This window comes from Desmodus rotundus, chromosome 5, assembly GCF_022682495.2.
Source record: "Desmodus rotundus isolate HL8 chromosome 5, HLdesRot8A.1, whole genome shotgun sequence".
In the NCBI taxonomy this organism is placed as follows: Eukaryota; Metazoa; Chordata; class Mammalia; order Chiroptera; family Phyllostomidae; genus Desmodus; species Desmodus rotundus.
The window spans coordinates 42,175,273-42,193,161 of NC_071391.1; positions in this window are offsets into that span (position 1 = coordinate 42,175,273).

The following is a 17,889-nucleotide window of genomic DNA, read 5'->3' on the forward strand; positions in this document are numbered from 1 at the left end:
CATGTATTCACAAAAACTGCCTATGCAACATGGAATAATTAGGATAAAGAATATTTTTGCCATCCTCCGTGTTAATAAGAAAATATCTAGTATTTCCCCATTTTATATACATTTGATTTTAAACAAATATTGGTTCCACAAGTCTTTACCTGCAATTCCAAAACCCAACCAACTTTGGAAATTAATCATTTTTGCCTAAGTTTGAGGATTAAACTCACTGGATGACAAAATTTGTTATGAACTGATATGAGATTATTTATTGCTTTTATTTATTCAACATCATAAAAATAATCATAGAGACATTCACATGTTAGATTATAGAATTCTGCTTCCAAACACTCCGGAGGTATTAGGAAACCATGGTGCATGCAGTGAATCACCTTCATAAAATCTAAACATTCCAAGTGTCCCATTTGTTTTGGATAAAGGAATTTGGACCTGTATTTTATTTTATTTATTTACTTACTTACGTATTTATTTCGAGGATGTATTCCCTCTATCCTCAAGGGTGTTTATCAAATGGATTAGACAGTATATATAGAAACGATTATGGCTCATTCTATTTAGCCTATTGATGTGATCTGTTGACTGGTAATAATCACCAAAAGCAAACTGACATCAACCTCAGTAAATCTCAACTTCTGCAAACATTCCTTATTTAAACAGTACTACTGTATCAACCAATCAATGGTAATTCAACCAGCTGCTTGTTTTGGTAGTTTTTCAACTAACAGTATAGTATATCAATAATATGTATGTCTATGTATCTATTACTTTATTCCATATCAGGCTTACTACAATGTCTTTGGTACATGATCTTACCCAAAAGTAGGTTTTTATTTTAAGGACTTTGCAGATACTCTTTTAAGCTCTGTCCCTCCTCACCGCTGCATCATTTCCTCTGTCTTGGTTACTTCCCCATGACTTCCTGAGTGTTTTTTTCCATGCTTGAAGCACGGAGTTCCTATCATGCGATCAGTGAGGCTTACAAGCACAACGATCCAGATAACTGCCCCATCATAACTTACTTTGTTCTGATGATTTAAAATGAGAACTATTTCCTCCTAATTACGAGAATTGCTCTTACATTTCAGAATATCAAAGACCCTTCTCTTACATCTTCAAATATTCCCACAAATAATTCCTCTCCAGTCTCAACAGATTCAGATTCAACAAAAATTTCTTGAATACCAGTTAACATTTACTGAGAAATACTCTGTTGCAGATGCTGATCTAAGAAACTCTCATCCATATATTCACTTACTCTTCACAACTCCGTAAGGGAAGTATTAGAGTTATTTCCATTTTACAGATAAGAAAAGGGAGGCACACAGAGTTTAAATACTTTTCTCAAGGTCGTGTAGTTGAACATGAGCAGTGTGACTATGAAGCCCACAATGTTAATTAGCCTCTACTTCAACTGCTTATTATGGACTGAGTACTGTGCCAAACCTTTCACAAACTGTGTTTTATTTAATCCTCAAAATGCCTGTAATATATGTTATTTTATGGAAAATAAACTTATATGTAACAAAACCGTAGATTAAACAAAATATAAATTACAAACATGAAGCTAAAACCAAGAAAACCTAACTCTCAATTCAGTGCTCCTTCTATGACATCATTGAGGGATGTTACCCACATGGATGCAGAAGATAAAGGAAGGAACAGTCTAGTATTGTTGAACCGCCATCATGTTCCAAACACTTCATATATCTTATAACATAGATTCCTCTCAACAACTCTGTGAGGTATATTAATCCCATTTGATAGATTATGAATTTAAGGTTCTAAGAGGTTAAATAAATTGCCCAAGATTAAATGACTGAGCTAGGATACAAACACAGATTAGCCTGGTCCAATGCCAAAAGTTCTCTTTTGAGCAGGAATGTGTCAGGAGGGAAAGAAAAGTGGACTAACAAGGAAGGAGAAGGCAAGGGAGATCATGAGATTTTTGTGGCACCCTCTCTTTCCTGTAACTTTCCTAGTAAACTTCTATTCCCTAAGTTTGCCAAACATACCCTTTCCCAAAGACTCTGTCTGCCCTAGTCTTTTTTTTTTTTCCTTTCCGTTGTATCTCTTTTGGTCTCTTGGGCTCCAGCTTCAGAGCCATCCCAAAGCATCAGATAGGAGGAGAGAAAAATAGGGACTACAGGAGGGAGGGGCAAGATAAAAGAACCTCCTGCTTGGCAGCATTCTCTGATCATGGCAGGAAGAAGAGGTGGAGTCTCTGCAGCACCTTTCTTTCTCCTGATGCTTCAACTTTCTTTTATATACACTCCCTAAGTCTTTTTTCAAACCAATCTCATCACTTAGGAGGACCTTGAGTCAAAGACATCAGAATAAAGTGAGTGGATTCTGTTACTGGCTACATGCCTTGTAAAGTGGTCAGTTCTCTCATGTTTATTTTCTGTCCAGTACATTCATATTTTTATTCCTCCCTACACCTAATAAGACCCAAACCTCTATCAACAGTTTTCTTTTTATCCTAACCTGAGGACATTTTGTCATTGCTTTTTTAGAGAGAGAGGAAGGGAAAGAGAGAAACATCGATGTAAAAGAGAAACATCGACTGGTTGCCCAGACAGGGGATTGTATGTGCTGGGACTGGGGATTGAACCTGCAACCTAGGTATGTGCCTTGACTGGGGATGGAACCTGCAACCTTCCAGTTATGGGATGATGCTCCAACTAATTGAGCCACATCAGCCAGGGCTCAACATTTTTATATCTGCAGATCAACATTGCTTTTCATCTTTTTACTCGTACCTGGTCTCTTTATTTATTCATACTCTGTCTGTCCTCCCTACACCTTTTATGATCGCCCATTCTTAGTCTGTCCTTTCTATATCATAGTTATCTGTACCTAATCTTCTCTCATTGGATCTGTTGTCTATATAGCAAATTTAGTCTACCAAATATCATTCATCTTATCCACAGAAGATCCTCTGCATGTAATCTAGTTTCCTCATGTTTTATCTGGTCCTTGTGGATCTATTTACTCTTCTACATTTGATGCCTGTTTTCCTTACACATTATTCCAACTCTGCCAAGTACTTTGGTAATGCATTTAAATTCTCTGCTTCTGATCATTTCTATACAACTCCTTTTTGCATTCTGCCTCCTTTATATTCCACTCCCATAATCTATTCATCTATTCTGCCCATTACATGCCTTTCTCTATTTTCCATCTATGCATGCATCCATACAACCATTATAATACCTTTAATAATCAGTTACTAAAGCAGACACTATAACAGGGACTATTGTCAAAAGGAGAGACAAAAATACTGGTAATTATATTTGTTAAAATATGGAATTGGAACAGTAGTGAGAGGAACTCACCAACAATGAAGAGGAAAGGACAAAAAGGATGCTAATGTCTCCGTGAGGAGACGCCACATGAGCCAAGACTTGAAGGCTCACTAGGAGTTAGCCGTGCAGCGTGAGTAAAGCTACAGAGGTAACACACACGCTATCTGGCAAGAGCTACAGGGTATAAAATACAATGAAGGCTGTGGCAACAGTTAAGGTTTTGGTGATAGCAGTGACAGGTCATAAAGTACTTATACATGTTGTTAAATAACTTGAACATTATTGTGTAAATGATGGTTCCAATGGAAGGGTTTTAAGTAGGGGATTAAAATAGTCAGATTCAATCTTTAAAGGAGAGACTATAGGCAGTGAGACCAATTAGCAATCCATGCGTGAGAGGCTAATCTTCCGCTCAAGTGTGCAGAGCATCAAATGTGAAGGTAGAAAAGATCAAAGGATAGGCAGAAAGGTCTGGGGCTAAGAGGGTCCAGTGCACAATGAGTGGAATATGAGGCAGGCATTGAGGAGAAAGAACTAAGGCTAAGGTTATGAATGATGATTGCACTTTCAAAATTCCCATTTTTGAAGCTAGTATATAATGTAGGAATAGGTATGGCAGCTTAACTTTTCAGGGATGAGAAGATGAAGCTGTGTCCTTACCACTAGGTTATGAGTTTCCTGAAGACTGAGCATATGTCTTATTTACATTTTATGTACCACAACTCTTAGCCTGTGGTCTGGAATATAGTTGATTCACCATAAATTTTGAAATAAATTGTGGGTGTGGATGGAAAGGATGGGAGTGATGGTAAATATAATCCAGGGATACAGGTATTTTGCAGTTGCATTGAACACTCTAGTATTAAGAGATATGCCAAGGGCTCAAGTATTGAGTAATACTCAGTGTTAATCACAGAGCATAAAGAAAAGAAAAATACAAGTATAAAGCATTAGCACGTTTGATGTTTTATTTTCCATATATAAATGAGATATACAGTATTTGTCTTTCTTTGTCTGTCTTATTTCACTTAGTAGAATACCCTTAAAGTTCATCTATGTCATTACAAATGACAAGATTTCCTTCCTTTATATGGATGAATAATACTGTGATATATATACATATACATCTGTATACATAATGCATATTATTACAATATTATACATTATAAATAATATATATATTAGTTATAGGATGAATAACTTCTGGGGTACACATTTCACAATATATACTTGTATCAAATCATCACATTGTACTACTTAAATTTGTACAATGTTATATGCCAATTATATATCAATAAAGCTGGAAAAAATAATTTTCAGGTTGAAGTCTGATGTGTGAGCACATTTGGCCCCTGCTAACCTCATAGAGGTTAAGCCTGCAAACAGGCCTAAGACTAAAAAAGTAAAGAATCTCCTGATGGGAAATTCCACCCAGATGTTCAGCTGTTCTGCCCCCCATCCTTCTTTCTAATCTCTGTATTTCCTTCCAAAGCTACAACCATGCAGAGGCAATAAGGATACAATAACATTTTCTTCATATCACTTCCCATGTGGAAATATCAACAGAATCTCAGCAGAATATAGTGGAAATAGAGAAATATCTGCTAGAAGCAGAATTGATCTCAGAGCTATGTGTAAATATTAACTCAAGCTAATTATGTGAGAAGAGAGCATGTGCCATTTTAAAAATGGAGTAAACTCAATAGAAATATACAATACTCAATACATATACATAAGACCTAACTATATATATATAGGTATATAGGTGTATATAAATATAGTTAGGTATATATATACACACACACGTATATACATATATATATATATATATATATACACACACACACACACACACACACACACAAGACATTTATTTATTTATTTTTTGGATATCACTTCCCAAGAAAACAAGTAGACCTGCTTAGGGAAATAAGAGGAAATTTCAGTACCAATTATATTCAAGAAAGGAATATAATTGTAAAGACTTAGAACCCCATTGCCCTAAAAATGAGCTACTTTGATCTCCTAAAGAAATTTTTAAAAATTGGTGTCCTCAATATGATGACAGAAAACTTGAAATCAATAAAACTAGAGTAGAAATCTGTAGTATAGAAAAACTTCTAAGATAAGAAAAATATAAAATTGAAGGACTACAGGGAAATTTAAAACACCATATCAAAGTAAAAGGCAATAAGGAGTAGAATTGACACTGTAGAATATCAAGCACTGTAATGAATAAATGAGATGATTTTAAATGTATAAATAAATGATAATGAATTGGGAACAATGAGAGAAAAGATATGAAGCACAGAGAATGGAGATTCCAATGTAAGAATTAAAGGTGTTTCTAAGGAAGATAAAAGAACACTTGGAATAGAATCAATGATCAAAGAAGTTGTTCCTGAGCTAAAAGCATTTGCTCACTAGATTTCTGGGAAAAACAAGTATTGCAGAAAGAAAAATTCCACAAAATTAAAAAGGGAGCTGGATAAAGATCTTGGCAATAGTAAATGTTGAACAGCAATGGAACAACACCTTTGGAATTGTGAGATTAAAAAATATGTTATCTACAGTTTTTTGAATTAACTACATTGTCTTTTATATGTGCAGGTAACAAATTAGATAGAAAACAGAAAACATACATGTGCCTTTTTTCTAAAGAGCTCAAGAATGTGGCCATGATACTAAAAGACTGGCGATGAGCACAAATATTAGCCAAAATGCCATTAAGTCTGAATAATTTGTTTATAAAACTTAAGAAATGTTAAATAGTTGTGCAAGAAAATATTTAATATACAGCCCTGGCTGTGTGGCTCAGTGGATTGAGTGCCGGCCTATAAACCAAAGGGTCACCAGTTCCATTATCAGTCTAGGGCACATGCCTGGGCTGTGGGCAGGGTCCCCCGTGAGGGGTGAGCATGAGAGGCAACCACACATTGATGTTTCTCTCCCTCTCTCCTGCCCTTCCCCTCTTTCTAAAAACAAGTAAAATCTTAAAAAATATTTAATATACAAATGCTAAGTATAAAAGCAGGTTATATATAAAGTTTGGGTGGGAGAGTAGAGTTGTCAGATAAAAAAACAGTTAAGTTTGAATTTCAGAAATACATTAATAATTTTTTAGTGTAAGTATGTTTCAAATACTGCATGGCACTTGGATTAAGAAATTGTTTGTTTATATGAAATTCAAATTTACCTAGGCATGCTGGTTTTTATTCGCTAAATCCAGCAACTTTGTGGGGAAAGGACAGCAAAAGGAAGTGTGCTACATATCTGATCTTAAGTAGCAGGACTCACTACATTTGCTTCTTGACTTTAATAAAAGGTCTAATGAATGTATTTTCTACAATATTAGAAACTGCCACTAATAAAACTAAAATATACCTTCAAAACAGGAGGTGGTAAAAATCAAAGAATAATCAGTCCCTATAGCAAAAGACAGAAAAAAAAATACCTAAAACAAAAACATACCCCTCCCCTGCAAAAAAAATAGAGAACATGGATCAAGAGACAGAAATCCAAATTTATCAAAATAGGTTAAATCCTCCATTTAAAAGTTTTGAAACCCTTGACTGTGTTAAAAAATTTACTTATATGCTATAAAAAGGAAAAGGTTAAAGCAAAATGATAAATTGATTAACTGCTCAAAATTGATTTATTAATAAAAAAGAACAGTCTAAAGTTTATTAGGCAGACATAAAGGAGTGTCTACAATATGTCTTAATTAAGTTAAAATGAATTAATTCAACCCATTAAGGTGGGTAAAAAATACAAAAATCAATAGTTTCTTAAACTCTTGCAATAATCAGAAAATGTAATGGGCAGAAAAATATGGTTTATAAAAACACTAAAATGTCTAAACAAGGAACAAATAAAAATGTAGGATGAAAATAATGAAAAACAAAACACGACTGAAATTAAAAGAGAACTTGAATAGAGGTCTTACTTGTTTTTAGAGGGAAAGTTCCTAAGTAAATTTATTGATTTATTTCAAATCTCATCAAAATCTCAATGACAACTGAAATAAAGAGATTTCCAAAATCTTTTAATAGACATTGGAGTATAGCAGAAATGATTACAGGAAAGAGTAACATGATTGTCTTAACATACAGGAAATGATATACTGAAGTTAAAAATATGGAGAATTTGATTGTACATTTGAAAAAATATTCACAATACTCAGCTACTAAATAGCTTAGAAATAGACCAATGTATGGATTTTACAACATATTTAATACATATGCTTATATACTTTATATATAATAAAGCTCAATGACTGGGGAAAGGATTATTCAGTAAATAGTACTACGAAAATTATTTCTTTGTGAAAAATAAAATTAGGTTCTCATCTCATGACTCAGAATATATATATGTATATATATACACACACACGCACATTTTAAGTTATGTTCCCAGAACCTCTGTGTGGTTTCATGAAGGCTGGTGTATCAGAAACAAGAACCAAAACTTTAATTTCATATTTATATTATTTGTATATAAGCACAAGATTTCACTTTTAAAAAAAGGAGGTTCTACCACTTTAGACAAATTGGCAGGCATAAAATAGACAGGGGGAGGTTAAGAATAGTAGAGGAAATAGAGAAGCTAAAGAACTTATATGGACCACGAACCAAGATGGCGGCGTAGGTAGATACACTGCGCCTCCTCACACAACCAGAACTGACAGAAAATCGAACGGCAAGGAAGTCCAACACCAAGTAGATAAAAAAGAAACGTACATCCAGACCAGTAGTAGGGGCGGAGACGGGCACCAGGGCGGAGAGGACTTGCTTGGCTGTGTCAGGACGGAGACCGGCTGAGTGTGGGACGAACGGGGCAGGCAGTCTGACCACTAGCAGAGCCTGCGGGCCCCACACTCGTGCACAGAGAAACCGGACAAACGGCGGGGAGCAAAGCAGACTGCGTAACCCAGGGCTCCAGCGCGGGGAAATAAAGCCTCAAACCTCTGATTGAAAACGCCTGTGGGGGTTGGGGCGGCAGCAGGAGACACTCCCAGCCTCACAGGAGAGGTCGTTGGGAAGAACCACAGGGGCCTAGAGTGTGCACAAGCCCACCCACTCCGGAACCAGCACCAGAGGGGCCCAATTTGTGTGGGTAGCGGACTGAAAGCCTAAAATCCGGTGGAGAGAGGAGCGGGCACCATTGCTCCCTCTCGGCCACTCCCCCACATACAGCGTCACAGCGCAGCGACCAGCGTTATCCCACCCCAGGAAACACCTAAGGCTCCGCCCCTTAAAGTAACAGACACGCCAAGACCAAAAAAAAAAAAAAAAAAAAATGGCCCAAATGACAGAACACTTCAAAGCTCCAGAAAAAATACAACAAAGCAAGGAAGAGATAGCCAACCTATCGGATGCACAGTTGAAAACACTGGTTATTAAGACGCTCACAGAATTGGTTGAATTGGTTCGAAAACTAGATGAAAAAATGAAGCCTATGCTAAGAGAAACAAAGGAAAATGTACAGGGAACCAATAGTGATGCGAAGGAAACTGGGACTCAAATCAATGGTGTGGACCAGAAGGAAGAAAGAAACATCCAACTAGAAAAAAATGAAGACACAAGAATTCAGAAAAATGAGGAGAGGCTTAGGAACCTCCAGGACATCTTGAAACGTTCCAACATCCGAATTAGAGGGGTGCCAGAAGGAGAAGAGGGAGAACAAAAAATTGAAAACTTATTTGAACAAATAATGAAGGAGAACTTCCCCAGTCTGGCAAAGGGAATAGACTTCCAGGAAGTCCAGGAAGCTCAGAGAGTCCCAAAGAAGCTGGACCCAAGGAGGAACACACCAAGGCACATCATAATTACATTACCCAAGATTAAAGAGAAGGAGAGAATCTTAGAAGAAGCAAGAGAAAAGGACACAGTTACCTACAAAGGGGTTCCCATAAGACTGTCAGCTGATTTCTCCAAAGAGACCTTACAGGCAAGAAGGGACTGGTAAGAAGTATTCCAAGTCATGAAAGGCAAGGGCCTCCATCCAAGATTGCTGTATCCAGCAAAGCTATCATTTAGAATGAAAGGGCAGATAAAGTGCTTCTCAGATAAGGGCAAGTTGAAGGAGTTCATCATCACCAAGCCCTTATTATATGAAATGTTAAAGGGAGTTACCTAAGAAAAAGAAGATAAAAAATATGAACAGTAAAAATGACAGCAAACTCACAGTTATTAACAAACACACCTAAAACCAAAACAAAAGAAAACTAAGCAAACAACTAGAACAGGAACAGAACCACAGAAATGGAGATCACATGGAGAGTTATCAATAGGGGATTGGGAGGGGGAGAGAGGGGGGAAAGGTACAGAGAATAAATAGCATAAATGATAGGTGGAAAATAGAGAGGGGGAGGGTACGAATAGTGTAGGAAATGTAGAAGCCAAAGAACTTATAAGTATGACCCATGGACATGAACTATAGGGGGGGAATGTGGGAGGGAGGGGGTGGGCAGAATGGAGTTGAGTGAAGGGGTGGAAATGGGACAACTGTAATAGCATAATCAATAAATATATCAAAAAAACCCCACCACACACTTCAAAAAAAACCAAACTTATATGTACAACCCATGCACATGAACTGGGGGTAGGGGAATGCTGGAGGGTGTTGAGGGTGCAAGGCGGAGGGGAGATGAAGGAGAGAAAAAACTGGGACAACTGTAATAGCATAATCAATAAAATATACTTAAAAAGAATAAAAAAGATAAAATAATAAATAATATAAAATCTAAAAGGACCCCAACTCACTAAAGTGGGTTTTTTAATAATTGAAAACACACACACACACACACACATGCATTTTTTGAGTTAGGTAAAATGGAGAAACTCAGAGACAATACCTAGGAATTTGATCACATAAAGTTCTTTAAACTGCAGGTTAAGAACATATGGAAGTCAGTAAACAACAGGAAAAATATTTGTCATGATTGTGACAGTTACGAATTTTTATAAATTTAATAGATGGACATCTAGTAAAAAATGGCAAAGAATATCAACAGATTAAAGCAGTGAAATACCGCTTTTATTAAAAATTGTAATAGCTATTTTCAGTGAGAGTACCAAGTAAGGTAAATTTAAAGTATATAGTAGTAAGGTATATACTACTAATGTTGAGGAAAAATTGATACAGGGTTTTTAAAAATGCTATTTGGCAAATCATGGGCCTTAAAATTGTTGCCACTCTTTTCTACAGTGAGTTCATATCTACCCATATATCCTATGGAAATAGAGCTACACACTATTAGTGAAATTGTATTCACAAAGAACAGAGATCCACTTAGGTTATCTCATTATAAAATAGAGTTGTATAACATTATGTATTAAAATATCATTTTAAAAAAATCCAAGGAGAGAAGCTTCAATAGGGGAACTTGCTCTACAAAGCCAGACAATGAGGTTCTCTTTCAAGAATTTATTTCTCTTTAGATACCCTCCTTTCTCTCTACAGACTAACCTCCTCCTGTTTACTCACTCTATGTATGCTTGTAATTGCCATCACATGCCTTGTGGGGGGGGGGGTCCACCCGCAGAGCTCCCCCCACCCCCATCCCCCATCTGCCACAGATGAGAATAAGTCTACCAAGACATGATCTGCTTGGGGAGGAAGGGTGGCTGATCTCTCAAAGGGCCAGGAGCCTTTTCCTAATTGGGTTTTTATTGGGTTCAATTTGCACAGGAATACAGGTAAAGCTCATCAACCATTGTCAGGCAGTAATGATCAAACAATAGATAATATTCCAAAGAACTATGAGGGTTTATTCTGAGGCAGGGTCAGTTGGCTAAAGGGCTATAAAACTTTGGGGTACAAACTCATTTCATGCTTGGACCCTTATCAGAAAATTGAGGGCATTCTTAGCAAAGCAGGTTTCACAGGATTTTAGGCATTCTTTCTTAGGCCTGATCGCCCCAGGGAACCTATCCATTCCAGCACAGGGCCACACCCACCTCTAGCATTGTTTCAGGCCTAAGTCAGGCAGGGGAAGTAAGGCAGCCAAGAGATTAGGAGACTTCTTGCAGACAGAATGAGGACTCAGGCTATGTCAAAGCCAAGGGGCAAGGGTCCATCACCCCCTTTTTCTATAGCCCCCAAGTCCTTCCCTGAGGGTCCCTTTGTGACCATGCCTGTCTTAGGTCGGTTCCTCCCTTGAGGAATCTTAGCAGTCATTGGCTAACGAGTCATCCACCTGGAGCCAAGGAGGGTGAAGTAAAAGGGGGCAGAGGCAGCTCTCCTGCCAGGGAGATAACCTTTGTCTCCTTAGTGGCTTATGGTCCCAAGGTCTCTTTACTCGCCCTTAGCCATGAGGGGTTACCACTTTTGAGACCAGGCAGGGCAGTTCCCAACAATGCCTGAATATATTTTTTTCAATTCTGTTACCCACTACTAACTTGTAACTTCCTTCTGGGTCACCTCAGATTTCTGAATGGGGGAAGATGATTGACTCGAATTATATTATTACCTCTGGACAACTACCTTTGAGGCCAGGCTAAACCACAGGCTACTGGTAAGCCTTCGGACTGGCTATTTTTGTATCAGATTTTCATTCTGGTCCCTTAAGATATGTTCAGGGATGGTGATTAAGGTATGTAACATGTTGTTAAGGACTGATGTTCAAATAGGTTTCCCAAGAAAGTGGTGGGTTTGGGTCAAGCACTCTAAACCACATTAGAACACACACAAGGAGAAATGAAAGTTCAAGACATTTATTGCAGTATATTTTATGTTGCCCTCTCCCCCAAAGAGAAGAAAGGTCAAATAAATTATGATGCATTTATATCATGTTATATAGTCATTAAAACATATTTTCCAAGAATATTTTGATAAGACTATACTTATGGTATTAAAAGTATAAAATATAGAACTGCATATGGGGTAAGATTCTATTTATGTATTCTTATGGATATTTCCCTGGGGGAAGATTTGGTATATTAAAAAATGTTATTAGTGTGTCTCTTTGATAGGATGGATTGTGGTTATCTTATCTTTATTTTCTTCAAACTTTTCTGTATTTTTATATTTTTACTGGTGTCTTTATTTTCATGAAAAATAAAAATCACCTTTTTGCATATAACATTTAAAACACAGCTTGATATTCCATTGTGGGGCTATACTATAATTACCTCTATTATCAGGAGTTTAGACTTTTCATTTTATACCATGAGTTGAAAAGCCATAAATGTCATTATGTGTGAAGTTTCCTACTAGGTAATTTTAATGATACTTTTCTAGTATATTCAAGATGTTCAGTAAATATTCAATAACTAGGTTAAAAGATAGGAGACAGAGGGTGTGACTTGTGCAAAGAAATGGGATAATGAGATTACATGATGTACACAGCCAGCTACGAGTAGCTTGGCACTGTCATGGTACAAAGTGGAAAAGCAGAAGGAGAGGTTAGAGGACTTCCTAATACCAAGCTAAAATTTTCTATTGGTCATGGAAAAACACGAAGGAAGCTTAAATGAAGGAGCTACACTATCATTTTAAAAAGATGACTTTAACAATACTGTGGAGCCTGGATATGTTGGAGAGTTAGGGGAAGAGAATGAGTGAGAATGGAGATAACCAGACCATTTAGTAGACAATTAAGGTGGTATCAGTAGGTTTTGATAGTAGGAGGCAGTGTCCCTTTTAAAATTGTTTTATTTTTCTTCTTACTAGTGTGCTCACCAGAGTAAATTTGGAAAATATAATCACTAAAAACCTAAGTGCAATGTAGTATGAAAAGCCATTGGAGGGTTAAGTGACATGATCTAAGTTTAAATTTAAAAGGCTCACTCTGAGTGCTGTGTTAAGAATTGACTGAAGGTAGCGGCCAGCGACAAAGCAGGTATTCTAATGAGGAGGTACTGTGGTAAACCCTAAGAGGGATAAAGTATTTACATAGTGTTAACAGTGGAGATAAAAGAAATCATCAAATTTTGAGTATGCTGAATATACCAGAAGGTAGTTTTAAAACTGGATTTTTAATAGTATTTTAGTAGATAGAAAGAAGGCCAGAATACTTTACAGACAAGAGAAATTGCTTGTGGTTGACAAGAGGGAAAACTTGTATAGTAGAACACAGACAGTGAAATCAGTCTGTCCAGGTTAATGATTTCATGTTGGGGTTGAGCTACCCGTAAAGAGCTTTTTCACCTGGATAATATAAAGCTGAGATTGTGCCATGGGACAGGTGAAGCCCAACCTTGGAGAGAAATCAGGGGAGACTTTTCAGAGGAGTAGTTCTAATTTTAGTCCAGGATAAACTGAGATAAGGTTGTGGGGGGAGGGGTGTGGAGATGGGTAAATGTGTTTCAAAGCAGAGTGAGTAAAATATGCAATCTTAAGAGTAAGTATGGCCTAGTGATTAAAAGCGAGGCTACCTGAGCTCAGACCAGTTTTTATGAAGACAGAGTATATCTCTACCTAGTGTCAACAGATTTATAATCATTGGGTCAATAAAAACTGGGAGTGATGCAGATTGTCATCAGCAGTCCTGGTAGGCCAAGTATGAGGCAGATCCTGTCAGATATGCCTGCCAAATTAATTGATTAAATCCTAATATAGGTTGATTATTGTACTAGATTCTGCAGAGGCTGAAAATTATACAATCTGTCTAAAAGGTAACACAAGGGTGTATTTTTGGTCATCTTCACAGACCCTAGAATTCAGAATGCATACAGACCACCATGAGTCATGCGTGCAGGTGTCTTTTACCAAACATTAAAATTACTTGGCAAATGAATTAGAACATTAATGACTTAGGAAAAGTTTCCTGGTGAGCAGTGAAAAGCACAGTAGCTGAAATACCTTAAGAACCTATTGGCCTTTCATCTTTCATTGCTGGTATTAAGTTACGATAATCATTTGACCTATCTGAGCTTAAATGAAGTATTCTCAGATGTAAATTATTAAAGGGGTTGAAATAATGGGATTCCTGAGGTCCTTTTATCTTTCATCTTTTAAAGTGTCTACCATATAATAAAATATTAATTTTCACAACACACCTATTTTAGGAAGTCTTCTCAAAGGTTTGGTGTCATTCTAATTTCACCCTCGCTTCGAGAAAGGTTCTACTAAGTGTACTCCGCATCCAGAGAAATTGTGGCTGGAAAGGCTCACAATTAGCTCCAAGACGCCAAGCTGCGAAGCCCAGCGGGAAATCTCACCACGTCTTCAGGCACCAAGTGGCAAGCGTTTTTCCTGGTTCTGGGGACTACAGGTCATCGCACACTTCCAATATCAATGGAGGAGAAGCCCAAAAGACAGAAAGGTTAGCGGGTTCCCCTGGGAGAAAGTTGCACATTCCCATTCCGCAGAGCACGCCGGAAGTTAGCACCCAGGAAGCTACTCTGCGAGCGGAACCCCACTGCGCTTGCTCAGGAGGATGGTCTGTGCCCAAATCCACCACACAGACTCCGCCCACGCGACAGCACTTCCGGTCGCCAGGTCTGCCCCTCCCCACGGGGGAGGGGAGGGGAGGGGCCGGCGAGCTGGGTCGAACTCCTTGGGGGTACCTGGTGTAGGAGGGATGGACTCGACTATTTGCTCAATGGCAGGTTTTCGAAACTTCCTGCCTGCCCTGCCGTCTCAGATTGACGGGTCCCCGTGGGCGAGCGAGGGTTAGACTTGGTTTATTTTTATTAATAAGCCAGAGCTGCGCATTGTAGACGCACATCCTGAAGATCGATGATCTCTTAGGATTAGGGAAGTGATTGCCCCTAGACTCCTTTTTTCTCCCGCCGCCTTAGTGGTCTGCCCTTCCCTAGGAGAGGCGCACGGGAAAGGAGCGAAGGACAGGGAGCTCTTCACAGCCAGGACTTAGGTTAATTAGTCGTTTTTCTCCAACCCGGAATGCAGTTTCAGTCGTCTCGGATATCTTGCCCGCACGCTGGACACTTAAACTTTGGCAAATCTGGTCTCTGGAATCCTGTGCCTCCACATCATTTGTTCAGTGCCGCCACCTTGCGTAATGTTGAGGTATTAACTCCAGGAGTGTCTCTAGATTCCAGCCCTGTGTTGACACACTGTAAATGTTTAAGGACGGATATTGTTGAAGACAGCATCACCATAACTTCACACATCTTCAAATGATTCCAAATACATTGAGAATTTTTTTTAGAATTTGGCGATTTAGGAGCAAAGAATCCTTTAAATATTTACATGTGTCTCATTCAGAAATATTTTCAGTTGCTTTTATATGAAAACCGATTCACGGGAAGGGAAAACTGACCGAAAAATTCCCTTCCTCTTTAAACTGTAGCTATTTTAATAATTACTATATTCATAATAAAACTGACAAAATTTTAAGACAGCATCAAGCAAGTCATGTACATTGGGTAGTGTTCATGTCAGCATTCTCTCTCCATGTATTATCTAGTAAATAGTGAGCACAAATTATCCTGGAATCAAACAGCCAAGTAAACAGTAGCTGAGGCATAACATTTATATTTTCCTAGATTCCAAAAAAAATCTACATATATTTTCATTCAGAAGTCAAACCACTGAGATGTTACCACTTTCCATCCATGAAGATGTAAACAAAATTCTTATTCTTGGAAGCTTAAAATTCTGATAGCCTCTTCCTTTTCTTCCCTCAACCACTCTCTTTCTCTTTCCCTATTACTTGGTTGCCTCTATGATCTGCACATATTAGTATCAGACCAGATATCTTTGGTTTTACCTCTTAGTGGACAAAATCCCCCCACTGCTCTCCTGTTGTCTCCCAGTAGGGCATGTGCCAATCAGTACTCACCTTGAGAATGTCAGGCAGCTGGTGAGCAAGCCCCAAGTGTTAGTTTTTGCCAGGTTGTGTTGTTTATGAAATGATTGCTTTGGTCTGGTATCTGCTATACTTGGTAAGACTACATTCATATGCATAAACACAAACATCCAGATTTTTGAGAGTATTTATTACCGCAGGATTTTTGAATGGATTTTCCCCATAGTTTATCTTTAGGTTTCCAAGAATTGTTACCTTTCTTTTCTAAAGGAGAGGAAAAGTAAAGGCAAGACTCTTGAAAAAAATGTCAAACCATTTCACAATTGAAAATATATTAACCTAAATGATGGTAGGCAGGGTAAGATCTATCCCTGTTTAAAAGTGTTCGCTGTATTTATGATGAATTCTGGTGCTGAAATTTCTTTCATAGAATCCTAAGTTTGACTCTCAGAAAACCTGAGCATACAGTTGGGGAATTCTTCATCCCTAAAGCTAGAATTTATTGCATTTGATACAGTTGGGTTGTTAGTTGCCAAGTCAGCCTTCTTCTTTGGGAGATTATAATTATTGATGGCTACGATTTTTTAACATTTACTATGACCAAACACTGTGTTAAATCATTAAGCTCTAATAATGTTAAAACCATACATTTGCAGTTAACTTGCAATTCCTGTACTTAAGAAATAAGTACTGTATTACCTCATTTGAGCTGTAAAATAATCAAAATGGAGGCCAGGTATCCCTATTCTCAGATGAGATATTAGAGTCCCAAGTTAAATAATTAGCTAAAGGACAAATTACTGGCAAATTCAGGATTAAAATACAGAAGTTTTATTTCCTATATATCTTAAGACTCTTTTAGTAGATGTTTTATAGGAAGAATTTTCATTAAAAAAATCAAAATATCTTCCTCAGATGCTTTTCTCTCTAGCCACCAAATTCATTGTCTTCTATATTTAGAGATATCTCTTAGGTCTCCTCACTAAAGTGGTACCTACAAAATAAACTTTATAATCAATTTGTGAAATAATCTTCTCAATGAAATATTTGGTTAGATTTTTTGTAGCTTAATGTGAGAAGATTCAACATCTCAACAAGTCTTCTCATCCAGAAACATCTTTCCATTTATTCAAAATATTTTTTGAGGTTAGTGGGGTCTATACAACTGAATTTACTTATTATATCTAAGCTTTTAATTGATTTTTTAAAGTTATCCTGATTGGTCTATCACGTCATCAGCAAATATTTAACCTTTGCCATTTCCATTCATTTCACCTGCTATTTCAATTAGCACTTTAAGAGGACTAAATAATGGTGTAGATAAGAATTCTTTTCTTTGTCATTATCTTTAGGATAAAGTCCAAACTTCTAAGATGGCTTACAAGGCCTTTCATGATCTGGCCTTTGAGTCTCTGCCTTCACCCCTGTACATTCTTGTCCCATTATTTTCCAGTGCCAGATTCCAGCGTATGAACTTCTGTTTTCTGATGCCATGCCCTAATCCCTCTGTAATTTTGTACTCCTGTTTTCCCTTTATCATCTCTCCTAACATTCCCACCCTCCACCACATACAATCTACCTAATTTCTACTCTTTCATGTTTCAACTTAGGTATCTGTCTTGAATGCATACAGTAAAATTTAAATATACATTAAATAAATAGGCTATAGGAAAAGATCAGGAGGTGTTAATTGGTTGTAAATGTTCTGCAAAAAATTAAAATTTAAATGCACACTAAAGAGGCATTCCTTGATGTATGTTTAACTTAGTAAATAATAGTAAACAGATCTTTTATTTAGAAAGCTGGGAGATTTAGGAGAAAAAATATAAGCATTTTACTTAGACCCAAAGACCTAGC